A 12,850-nucleotide genomic window follows, 5' to 3' on the forward strand; every position below is an offset into this window, starting at 1 on the left:
TCAATACTGAACTGACTGAATCTGATGTATCTAATCAAGTTTCCGGTGCAAACATACAAGCTCATGTTGTTCTTGAGCCTGAAGTGTCTAATGAACAGACTGCTAATGAAGGATTTGATGCAAACATTTTACATGCTCCTGGTGATGAACATATAGTGTCTAATGAGGGATCTAATGCAAGCATTTTGCAAGCTCATTGAAGGATTTAGTGTTTAATGATGATCTACAATGTTGAGAGAGACAGAGATTTGCAGGCATTGATGACAAGCAAATTACAGTGCATTTTCATAGCTTGAGGAAACATCGAGGCCATCTACCAGAAAGTCCCCGTATCATGACAACATAGCATAAATACTTTTCTAATCTGTTGTTTGAAACTATTGGCATACTTGTGCAGGATAGATATATTGATATGCAGTTTGCGCACTGGTTATACGTGCAATTACACTTCGATATTTTCAGCCAGAGAACAAATAATTCAAGCAGGTACAAACCATGTTTCTAGTCCTTGTACACCATGTTGCATTTTGTGTTTTTTGGTGCTTGCATCATTTAGTGTTTATAATCTGAACTACTTTGGATCATTAGCTGGTTTCAAAGTGCATGTAGCTTCACATTTCTCGAGTTATGTTGATTTCCGGAGTGCAAGTGCCTTCGTATTTTTTAAGTTAAATGTTCACCCCTGGTAACTTGAATTCGTGGATCAGCCACTGCACACAAATCATACACGAATGCCAGTACGAATTAAATGAAATGCAGGGACTTACACTAGCTCGTTGTACAGGCTCACTGCAGCTTTGCTTGCGCTTGGGATGTTCCATGTACAAGTCCATGTTACACTTGCTAGGATGTGCATGCCTTGTGCTCCTTGCATCCTGTAACACCCCAGATGTAACTTTCCCAATTTGTACTCCAACTCCTGCCGTTTCCGGCGTTAAGTTATATTTATTTCCTCGGGTTCGGGTTTTGTCTCCGTGTGTTGTTGTCGGTGTCATGCATTTCATATCATGTCATCATGTGCATTGCATTTGCATACGTGTTCGTCTCATGCATTCGAGCATTTTCCCCGTTGTCCGTTTTGCATTCCGGCGCTTCGTTCTCCTCCGGTGGTCATTTCTACCTTTCTTTCGTGTGTGGGGATTAAACATTTCCGGATTGGACAGAGACTTGCCAAGCGGCCTTGGTTTACTACCGGTAGACCGCCTGTCAAGTTTCGTATCATTTGGACTTCGTTTGATACTCCAACGGTTAATCGAGAGACCGAAAAGGCCTAGTGTGTGTTGCAGCCCAACACCCCTCCAATTTGGCCCAAAACCCACCTAACTCTGCTCCATCATCTAGAGTGTTCGGTCACGATCGCCTGGCCGAAAAGCGAACCTCATTTGGACTCTCCTAGCTCCTCCTATGCCTATTTAAAGATCCCCCGAAAATCTCCTTCTCCTTCCCCCCGAAACCCTAGATCCATTCGTCTTCGCGCGCACCAGACATGTTTCGCTGCCGACGGACATTGTCCGGCCCGCCTCCCCGCCGCCACGTGTCGATCGCCGGTTCGCCGCACCGCCCGCCCCACTTCGCCGCGCCGCCGGGCCCGGGAAGCCCAAGGCCGGCCCCTGCGAGCCCGCGAGCCGAGCCGCCTCGCCCGCGCCCTTCTCCCCACGGCGCCGCGCCCGCGCCTGTCGGACTCCCTCCGCCGGACTCCCTCCGCCGCCGGAGCCGCTCCGGTGGCCGTCGCCCTGCCGCAGCCGCCCGCTCCGGCCGCGGAGGACGCCGGCAAGCTCCACCATCGCCGCGCCGCCCTCGTCCTCGCCCTCTCCTCGCCGTCCCGGCCCCGACGAGCTCGCCGGTGAACAGTTCCTCGCCGGAGTTCTCGGTTTGCGTGCGATCCAGATCTGGTGTGAACAGTAAACCCTAGGAGGTTGAATTTTCTCCAAGTCCCGATTTTTCTCAGATCCAAGTGCTTATATTCATATCCCCGTAACTTTGCATCCGTAGCTCCGATTCATGCATATAGCATATCAAAATATTCATCTCAGAGAGTACATCATTTCATTCCATTGCATCATTTTCATTTGAGTTCATCTTGATGCCCGAAATGCTGTTAGAAGGAGGCTACTTGAGATAATTGTCAGATCTGCTGCTCCATTTAGGTTTTTGTCATTTTTGCCATGATTAATGCGTGCATGATATGCCCATGAGTTCTACATATGTTTTGTTAAGGGTTTTGTCATCTTTCCATAGGTGCAACCCATGTGTTTTTGTGATGTGTGTGGTGACTTGTGCAAGCTTGCAAAGTGGTGCACTTGCTAATTCTGTTTCCAGGGACTTAGAAATTTCACAAAGTCCTGGACCTGTTTATCTCATGATGCCATATGTTCATGTTATTTCCTAGTGATCCGTGCCTCTTTTGAGGATGATCAGTAAGGATGTTTTGTTAATCTTGTAGTTCTCTATCCATCCATGTCTTTGTTTGAAATTATGGAGCACCCTAGCTTGAGTCAATCGAGCTCTACTTTTGTTACTTTGTGAATCTGGGCAGATTGTCAACTTGTTTGCAATTTTGCCGATGATGTTGTAGTTGACCCGTGCAGGATATGCTATTGTTCTTACCATTTCTAGCTTGAATTTTGTGCCTTCTTGATGGGTGTATGCTTAGTTTTTCATGACATGCCCTGTGGTGAGTGCATCGAGCTCGTAAACATGCCTACTTGAGTTATGTTTTCAGCATGCTCCAGTTTTCACTAAGTCTGAAAACTGATTATGTTTTTGCTATGTTCACATGCTTGCAATTGTATTTTCTGATCCCTTTTGGCTCAAGGTCACTAAGGGACATTTGTTAAGCTCTTTGAGTAGCTCCATGCCATGCTTTACTTTGCCATGTTCAGATCCTGTAGCATGTAGTTTTGTTGCTCCGAAGGGTGCTACCTGATCTGAAATTCCAGACAAGTGTTAATTTCACTAAGTCTGAGATCTGTTTTCCATATGCATTTTTGCCATGCTTGTTTGAACCTGTTAATGGATGAATTGGCCGTAGCTCAGTGCTAGACTTTTGTTAAGCATCTTGAATGCATCCCTGCCATGTATTTTGTTGTCATTTTTGGGTGCTGTAGCATGTTCATCTCAGTGCATTTAGATGGCTACTTGCTGTAAATCGCAGACCGGTGCCATATTTGAATCGCTTGCCATTTCCAAACCGTAACTCCGATTCCGGCGTTCTTTATATCGTTTTCAAGCGATTTCATCTCATCTTTCCAGTGGCACACTTGGATTTCCAAGTTGAGACCAGGTTCTTGCATTTCCTGTCATATCTTGCATTTTGCATCCCGCATCGCATCCCGCATAGCATATCATCGTTGCATCATCTTGTTTGATCCTTGCACGTGGTTGATTGTATCCTTGTTGCTTGTTTGTCTTGTTTGGGTAGAGCCGGGAGACGAGTTTTCTAACAAGGAGCCTGTTGATTTTGCTTTCGAGGATCCAGTCAACTCTGACAACTGTGCAGGCAAGATGATCATACCCTCGAAATCACTACTATCTTTGCTATGCTAGTTTGCTCACTCTTTTGCTATGCCAATGCTACGATGACTACCAATTGATTTCAAGCCTCCCAAATTGCCATGTCAAGCCTCTAACCCACCTTGTCCTAGCAAACCGTTGATTGGCTATGTTACCGCTTTGCTCAGCCCCTCTTATAGCGTTGCTAGTTGCAGGTGTAGTTTGGAGGCCGTTCCTTGTTGGAACATTTATTTACCTGTTGGGATATCATTATATTATATTGTTATCTTAATGCTTCTATACACTTGGTTAAGGGTGGAAGGCTCGGCCTCTCGCCTAGTGTTTTGTTCCACTCTTGCCACCCTAGTTTCTGTCATATCGGTGTTATGTTCCCGGATTTTGTGTTCCTTACGCGGTTGGGTTATAATGGGAACCCCTTGATAGTTCGCCTTGATTAAAGCTTTTCCAGCAATGCCCAACCCTGGTTTTACCATTCGCCACCTAGCCTCTTTTTCCTTTGGGTTTCCGGAGCCCGAGGGTCATCTTATTAAACCCCCCCCCCCGGGCCAGTGCTCCTCTGAGTGTTGGTCCAACCTAGAGCCCCTTGCAGTGCCACCTCGGGGAAACTCGAGGGCTGGTTTTAGTTGTACGGATTGCTGATCTGAGTGTGCCCTGAGAAAGAGATATGTGCAGCTCCTATCGGGATTTGTCGGGACATTCAGGCGGTGTTGCTGGTCTTGTTTTAACCTGTCGAAGTGTCTTGAATTACCGAGATACCGAGTCTGATCGGAATGTCTTGGGAGGAGGTCTATTCCTTCGTTGACCGTGAGAGCTTGTCATGGGCTAAGTTGGGACTCCCCTGCAGGGATTTGAACTTTCGAAAGCCGTGCCCGCGGTTATTGGCAGATGGGAATTTGTTAATGTCCGGTTGTAGATAACTTGAACCTTAACTTAATTAAAATGAATCAACTGAGTGTGTTACCGTGATGGCCTCTTCTCGGCGGAGTCCGGGAAGTGGACACGGTGTTGGAGTAATGTTTGCGCAGGTTGCTCTCTAGTTTCTCGCTCGCGCTTTGCCTCCTCTTCTCGCTCTCTTTTGCGAATAAGTTAGCCTCTATACTTGCTAGTCGCTTGCTGCAGCTCCACACATATATTTATCCTTCCCCTACTTATAAGCTTAAATAGTCTTGATCGCGAGGGTACGAGATTGCTGAGTCCCTGTGGCTCACAGATTACTATTACACTAGATGCACGGCCTGATGATTCCGCTCCAGGAGACGCGTTTGAGCTCAAGTGGGAGTTCGACGAAGACTCTCAACGTTACTATGTTTCCTTTCCCGATGATCAGTAGTGGTGCCCAGTTGGGGGTGATTGGGACCGTGTCGCATGTTGGGTTATATTTTATTTTGGCGCCGTAGTCGGGCCATGAGTGTTTGGATGATGTAATGTTATTTATGTACTTGTTTGACGTGGCGAGTGTAAGCCAACTATGTTATCTCCCCTTTATTATTTATATTACATGGGATGTTGTGAAGATTGCCTAACTTGCGACATATGCCTTCAATGCGATTATGTCTCTAAATCGTGCCTCGACACGTGGGAGCTATAGTCGCATCGAGGGTGTTACAAGTTGGTAATGAGAGCCTTCCCCGACCTTAGAAGCCCCATTGCTTGATCGTTTTTAGCGGCCGAGTTGTGTCTAGAAAAATGTTTTGAGTCATTTAGGAATTATATATCGGAGAGTTTAGGAATTCTTTTTACTTCCCAGTCTCCTCATCGCTCTGGTAAGGCATCCAGACGTAGAGTTTTAACTCTTCTCTTCTCAAATTTCACTAAAAAAAATTTTAGGATCACGCGTGTATCTTGGAATCGTTCCGATGGTTTTATGATGAGAACATTGTCTTGGTGCCTCCTGTCAGGGGTTTTGTGGAAGTGTCCCGGGGAGTTGAGCTCTGAGGTGTTGTCGTCATAATTTTATCGTTGCAGTTCTGGAATACCCGAGTTTAGTACGCCGACATCGAAAATCTCTTTTATGGAGTTCGTTGGTGAGATAACCTCGACGCCACCCAGTACTGGGGTGGGAGTTCTGGAGTATCGCCATAACTTGTATAACGGATGCTTTTCGAAGGTTGAGGTAGATAGTTTCCGAAGGTTTCTTGGTTATGTGTTGAAGGATGGATACAGCTAGATGTAGGATTTGCTACTTTGGGTGAGATATTATGCTTCCCCTGTATCCCCAACACCTGATTGCATAACCGGAAAGGTTTGGGAGTTTCATAGGTAGGAATTCTTGTAGCTCTAGTTCTTCTTCCACGGATATTGGTTTGAGATTGGGATTTCTTACCGATTATTCGTTCTTGATCCGTACCTTGTTGATTTATTTCTCTACCTTAATTCTATGTGGCTTCTCAATTTATGGATATGTGACCATTTCAAGAGGAATGCATTCGTTCATTTTGTTCAGATGTGGAGACTATATGTTGCAATTTTCATTCCGTTGGATTTAGCTTCAATATTTGTCTGTCAATGTGCTAATGCATGTCAACCTCTTCAGGATGGCTCCTCCAACGCGCACGACTCCGAATCCTGATCCGCCACCACCTCCACCTCCTCCGGAGGCATGGCAAGCTGTGATGGCCGCAACCAATGCAAACACATAGTTGATCATGCAAATTCTCCAAGAGCGCAACCAAGGGAACCAAGGCAACAATTAGAATCACTTTGCTTCACTCAACCAGTTCCTTGCTAATGGGCCAAAGACTTTCAGCAATTGTGTTGAGGCAACCGATGCTGACGATTGGCTTGTGGATCTGTGCAAGCATTTCGAGTGTAGTAACATCAGGCCTGAGGACTTCGTGAAGTTCGCTTCCTTCCAACTCAAAGATCAAGCTGCAGAATGGTTCAAGCAATACAAGGATTCCAGAGGTGGACCTGTTATCACTTGGGATGAATTCCGTCGAGATTTCAGAGCTCATCATATTCCCCAGAGTGTGGTTGAAAGCAAGCGTGAGGAATTCCGCAACCTGAAGCAAGGCTCTTTGTCTGTCTATGACTACAACAAGTTGTTCCAGAAGCTCGCCCGCTTTGCCAAGCAGGACGTCCCTGATGAGAAGAGCATGATATATCAGTTCAGGGGTGGTCTCAGAGACGAAATTCAGCTAGCTCTTGTCCTCTTCGAGCCCTTGGGATACGATGAGTTCTACAACATGGCACTAAAGCAAGAGGCTGCTCAGTTGAGGTGTGATGCTTCCAAGAAGCGAGTCAGAGATGCTACTCCTTCTTCCTCTACTCAAGTGGCCAAGCAGCAGAAGTATTGGCTTCCTCCTCCTCCGTTCCGTCAGCCGTATCAGCAGAAGAGCAAAGGTGGCAGTGGTTCTTCCCACCCACCCAACCCTGGCTTTCAGAACAAGACTTCGTATCAAGCTCCAAGATCGAGTGCTCCGTATCACCGTCCGCTTTCAGAGGTCACGTGCAACAAGTGCCAACAGAAGGGTCACTATGCCAACAAGTGTTTCAACCAGAGGCATCTTCCTGCTCCTCCTCCTGTCAGATCGGCAAGTACAGCTGTGGTCAAGCATAACCCGAAGTACGCCAAGGTCAATTTGATGAATGCATCCCAGGCAGAGGACTTGTCAGATGTGATCATGGGTAACCTTCCTGTTAATAATATTCCAGCAAGAATTCTTTTTGACACTGGTGCATCGCATTGTTTCATCTCGAGACCTTTTGCATCTAAGCATGATTTTGTTACTCAAGTGTTACCGAAACCGTTGGCTATTGTCTCTCCGGCCCGTCAAATGACATCTCGAGTATGCGTTCCGGATGTTACAATCACTTTGGGTGACTATAAGTTCTCGTCCTCTCCAAATGTTCTTGGTGACTCGGATATTGATCTTATTCTCGGGATGGATTGGCTTTCTAATCACAAGGCTCAGCTTGATTGTGCAGCCAAGCAGATTCAATTGACTCATTCGTCTGAGGATGTAATTGTCTTTGCCGCTCGGGATAATACCATCCGTCTGTTTTCTCTCAATGAAAGGGGTGAATTGGATGCTATCTCTCAAATTCCAGTCGTTTGCGAATACCAAGACGTCTTTCCAGAAGAACTTCCAGGAATGCCTCCGCACCGGCCAGTTGAATTCGTTATTGATCTTGAGCCTGGTACGGAACCTGTGTGCAAACGTCCTTACAAGCTCGGACCTGAAGAGTTGAAGGAGCTGAAGAAGCAACTCGATATTCAAGAAAGAGTGGGTCTCATCTGGCCTAGTTCTTCTCCGTGGGGTTTTGGTGTTCTTTTTGTGAAGAAGAAGGATGGAACGGACCGACTTTGTGTTGATTACCGTCCAGTGAACAAGAAGACCATCAAGAACAAATACCCACTTCCCAACATCAATGAGCTGTTCGAGCAACTCAAAGGTGCCCAAGTATTCTCCAAGCTTGATCTCCGTATGGGTTATCATCAGATTTGAATCCGTGAGCAAGACATTCCCAAGACGGCCTTCAGGACAAGCTTTGGTTCATATGAATACACTGTCATGTCTTTTGGTCTCGTCAACGCTCCTTCGACGTTCTCTCGTATGATGAACTTCATCTTCAACGCCTACAACAGTGACTTCGTTTTGGTATATCTCGACGACATTCTGGTTTTCTCCAAGAACAAGGAAGATCATGCCAAGCACTTGCGTTTGGTTCTTGATAAGCTAAGGGAACATCAGTTCTACGCCAAGTTCTCCAAGTGTGAATTTTGGCTCGATGAGGTTCTTTATCTTGGTCATATCATCTCTGCCAAGGGAATTGCCATGAATCCTGAGAAGGTGTCTGTAATTGTGAATTGGGAACCTCCTTAGAACGTGAAGCAACTCCCTAGCTTCCTCGGTCTCGCAAGCTATTGTCGAAGATTCGTTGAAAACTTTTCTAAGATCGCGAAGCCTCTCTCAAATCTTCTCCAGAAGCACGTCAAGTACGTTTAGTCTCCGGAGTGTGATATTGCTTTCAACACTTTGAAAGAGAAATTGATCACTGCTCCAGTTCTGACTCTGCCTGATGAATCCAAGCCGTACGAGGTCTTTTGTGATGCCTCTCTCCAAGGTCTTGGCGTGGTATTGATGCAAGAGAAGAAAGTCATTGCTTATACCTCCCGCCAGTTGAAGCCTAATGAGAAGAACTACCCCACTCATGATCTCGAGTTGGCGGCAGTTGTGCATGCTCTTTTGACTTGGAGACATCTTCTATTGGGAAGAAAAGTGGACATTTTCACTGATCACAAGAGTCTCAAGTACATCTTCACTCAGCCTAATCTCAACCTCAGGCAAACTCGATGGGTCGAAATGATTCAAGAGTATAATCCGAGTATCGAGTATACTCCAGGCAAGGCCAATGTGATTGCTGACGCATTGAGCAGGAAAGCTTATTGCAACAGTCTGATTCTAAAGCCTTATCAACCCGGGCTTTGTGAAGCTTTCCGCAAACTTAATCTGCAAATTGTTCCTCAAGGTTTCCTCGCCAACCTTCAAGTCTCTCCTACCTTGGAAGACCAGATTCGCGAAGCCCAGCTTCTTGATGCTATGGTGAAAAAGGTGAAGATTGGGATTGCCAAGAGTCAACCCAAGTACAAATGCTACCGCCTTGATGACAAGGATACTCTCTTCTTCGAGGATCGTATTGTTGTACCCAAAGGTGACCTCCGTAAAGTGATCATGAACGAGGCTCACAATTCTCTCCTCTCCATCCACCCTGGGAGCACGAAGATGTATCAGGACCTTAAGCAGGCTTATTGGTGGACTCGAATGAAGTGCGAGATTGCTCAATTCGTGAATGAATATGATGTCTGCAGAAGAGTGAAGGCAGAACACCAAAGGCCAGCAGGTCTCCTCCAACCTCTTGCCATTCCAGAATGGAAGTTTGACCACATTGAAATGGACTTCGTGACTGGGTTTCCAAAGTCCAAGCATGGCAATGATGCTATATCCGTTGTCATCGACAAACTCACCAAAGTGGCTCACTTTCTGCCTATCAAAGAGTCGATCACTGCAGCTCAATTGGCGGAACTCTATACCTCTCGTATTGTCTCTCTGCACGGTATTCCACAAGTGATCTCTTCAGACCGTGGCAACATCTTTACATCCAAGTTTTGGGATTCTTTTCAGAAGGCCATGGGCACCAACATCCGCTTCAGCACAGCTTTCCATCCTCAAACTAGCGGTCAAGTCGAGCGTGTCAACCAGATTCTTGAAGATATGCTCAGGGCTTGTGTGATCTCTTTCAGCATGAAGTGGGAGGATTGTCTTCCTTATGCTGAATTCAACTACAACAACAGTTTTCAAGAAAGTTCGGGCAAGGCCCCATTTGAAATTCTGTATGGCAGGAAGTGCCGTACCCCTCTCAACTGGTCTGAAACAGGCGAACGTCAGCTTTTGGGTAATGACTTAATCACAGAGGCAGAGGAGATGTGCAAAGTCACTCGTGATAACCTCAAAGCAGCACAATCCCGCCAGAAGAGCTACTATGACAGTAAGCACCGTGATTTGGCTTTCGAGATCGGAGATCATGTGTACCTCTGCGTCTCTCCTATGAAAGGTACTCGTCGCTTCGGTATCAAAGGGAAGCTTGCCCCCAGATACGTGGGACCTTTCAATATTGTCAGCAAGAGAGGCGACCTCGCCTATCAACTCGAGCTTCCTTCAAACTTTGCAAATGTTCATGATGTGTTCCATGTCTCTCAGCTTCGAAAGTGCTTCAAGACTCCTGACCGCACCGTCAACTTCGAGGACATTGAGCTCCAAAAAGATCTCTCCTACCGTGAGCACCCAGTTGCTATTCTTGAAGAGACTGAACGCAAGACTCGCAACAAGTCAATCAAATTTCTCAAAGTCAAGTGGTCACACCATTCCGACCGTGAAGCTACCTGGGAACGCGAGGATCACCTCCGTTCTGAGTACCCGGCGTTCTTTTAGTCCTAGATCTCGGGACGAGATCTTTTCGTAGTGGTGGAGTGTTGTAACACCCCGGATGTAACTTTCCCAATTTGTACTCCAACTCTTGCCGTTTCCGGCATTAAGTTATATTTATTTCCTCGGGTTCGGGTTTTGTCTCCGTGTGTTGTTGTCGTTGTCATGCACCTCATATCATGTCATCATGTGCATTGCATTTGCATACGTGTTCGTCTCATGCATTCGAGCATTTTCCCCGTTATCCGTTTTGCATTCCGGCGCTTCGTTCTCCTCCGGTGGTCATTTCTACCTTTCTTTCGTGTGTGGGGATTAAACATTTCCGGATTGGACCGAGACTTGCCAAGCGGCCTTGGTTTACTACCGGTAGACCGCCTGTCAAGTTTCGTATCATTTGGACTTCGTTTGATACTCCAACGGTTAATCGAGAGACCGAAAAGGCCTAGTTTGTGTTGCAGCCCAACACCCCTCCAATTTGGCCCAAAACCCACCTAACTCTGCTCCATCATCTAGAGCGTTCGGTCACGATCGCATGGCCGAAAACCGCACCTCATTTGGACTCTCCTAGCTCCTCCTATGCCTATTTAAAGATCCCCCGAAAATCTCCTTCTCCTTCCCCCCGAAACCCTAGATCCATTCGTCTTCGCGCGCACCGGACACTTTTCGCTGCCGACGGACATTGTCCGGCCCGCCTCCCCGCCGCCACGTGTCGATCGCCGGTTCGCCGCGCCGCCGGCCCCACTTCGCTGCGCCGCCGGGCCAGAGAAGCCCAAGGCCGGCCCCTGCGAGCCCGCGAGCCGAGCCGCCTTGCCTGCGCCCTTCTCCCCACGGTGCCGCGCCCGTGCCTGTCGGACTCCCTCCGCCGCCGGAGCCGCTCCGGTGGCCGCCGCCCTGCCGCAGCCGCCCGCTCCGGCCGCGGAGGATGCCAGCAAGCTCCACCATCGCCGCGCCGCCCTCGTCCTCGCCCTCTCCTCGCCGGCCCGGCCACGACGAGCTCGCCGGTGAACAGTTCCTCGCCGGAGTTCTTGGTTTGCGTGCGATCCAGATCTGGCATGAACAGTAAACCCTAGGAGGTTGAATTTTCTCTAAGTCCCGATTTTTCTCAGATCCAAGTGCTTATATTCATAGCCCCGTAACTTTGCATCCGTAGCTCTGATTCATGCATATAGCATATCAAAATGTTCATCTCAGAGAGTACATCATTTCATTCCATTGCATCATTTTCATTTGAGTTCATCTTGATGCACGAAATGCTGTTAGAAGGAGGCTACTTGAGATAATTGTCAGATCTGCTGCTGCATTTAGGTTTTTGTCATTTTTGCCATGATTAATGCGTGCATGATATGCCCATGAGTTCTACATATGTTTTGTTAAGGGTTTTGTCATCTTTCCATAGGTGCAACCCATGTGTTTTTGTGATGTGTGTGGTGACTTGTGCAAGCTTGCAAAGTGGTGCACTTGCTAATTCTGTTTCCAGGGACTTAGAAATTTCACAAAGTCCTGGACCTGTTTATCTCATGATGCCATATGTTCATGTTATTTCCTAGTGATCTGTGCCTCTTTTGAGGATGATCAGTAAGGATGTTTTGTTACTCTTGTAGTGCTCTATCCACCCATGTCTTTGTTTGAAATTATGGAGCACCCTAGCTTGAGTCAATCGAGCTCTACTTTTGCTACTTTGTGAATCTGGGCAGATTGTCAACTTGTTTACAATTTTGCCGATGATGTTGTAGTTGACCCGTGCAGGATATGCTATTGTTCTTGCCATTTCTAGCTTGAATTTTGTGCCTTCTTGATGGGTGTATGCTTAGTTTTTCATGACATGCCCTGTGGTGAGTGCATCGAGCTCGTAAACATGCCTACTTGAGTTATGTTTTCAGCATGCTCCAGTTTTCACTAAGTCTGAAAACTGATTATGTTTTTGCTATGTTCACATGCTTGCAATTGTATTTTCTGATCCCTTTTGGCTCAAGGTCACTAAGGGACATTTGTTAAGCTCTTTGAGTAGCTCCATGCCATGCTTTACTTTTCCATGTTCAGATCCTGTAGCATGTAGTTTTGTTGCTCCGAAGGGTGCTACCTGATCTGAAATTCCAGACAAGTGTTAATTTCACTAAGTCTGAGATCTGTTTTCCATATGCATTTTTGCCATGCTTGTTTGAACCTGTTAATGGATGAATTGGCCGTAGCTCAGTGCTAGACTTTTGTTAAGCATCTTGAATGCATCCCTGCCATGTATTTTGTTGTCATTTTTGGGTGCTGTAGCATGTTCATCTCATTGCATTTAGATGGCTACTTGCTGTAAATTGCAGACCGGTGCCATATTTGAATCGCTTGCCATTTCCAAACCGTAACTCCGATTCCGGCGTTCTTTATATCGTTTTCAAGCGATTTCATCTCATCTTTCTAGT

Source organism: Triticum urartu, chromosome 5A (genome assembly GCF_056163025.1).
Source record: "Triticum urartu cultivar PI428250 chromosome 5A, HENAU_Tu73, whole genome shotgun sequence".
Lineage (NCBI taxonomy): Eukaryota > Viridiplantae > Streptophyta > Magnoliopsida > Poales > Poaceae > Triticum > Triticum urartu.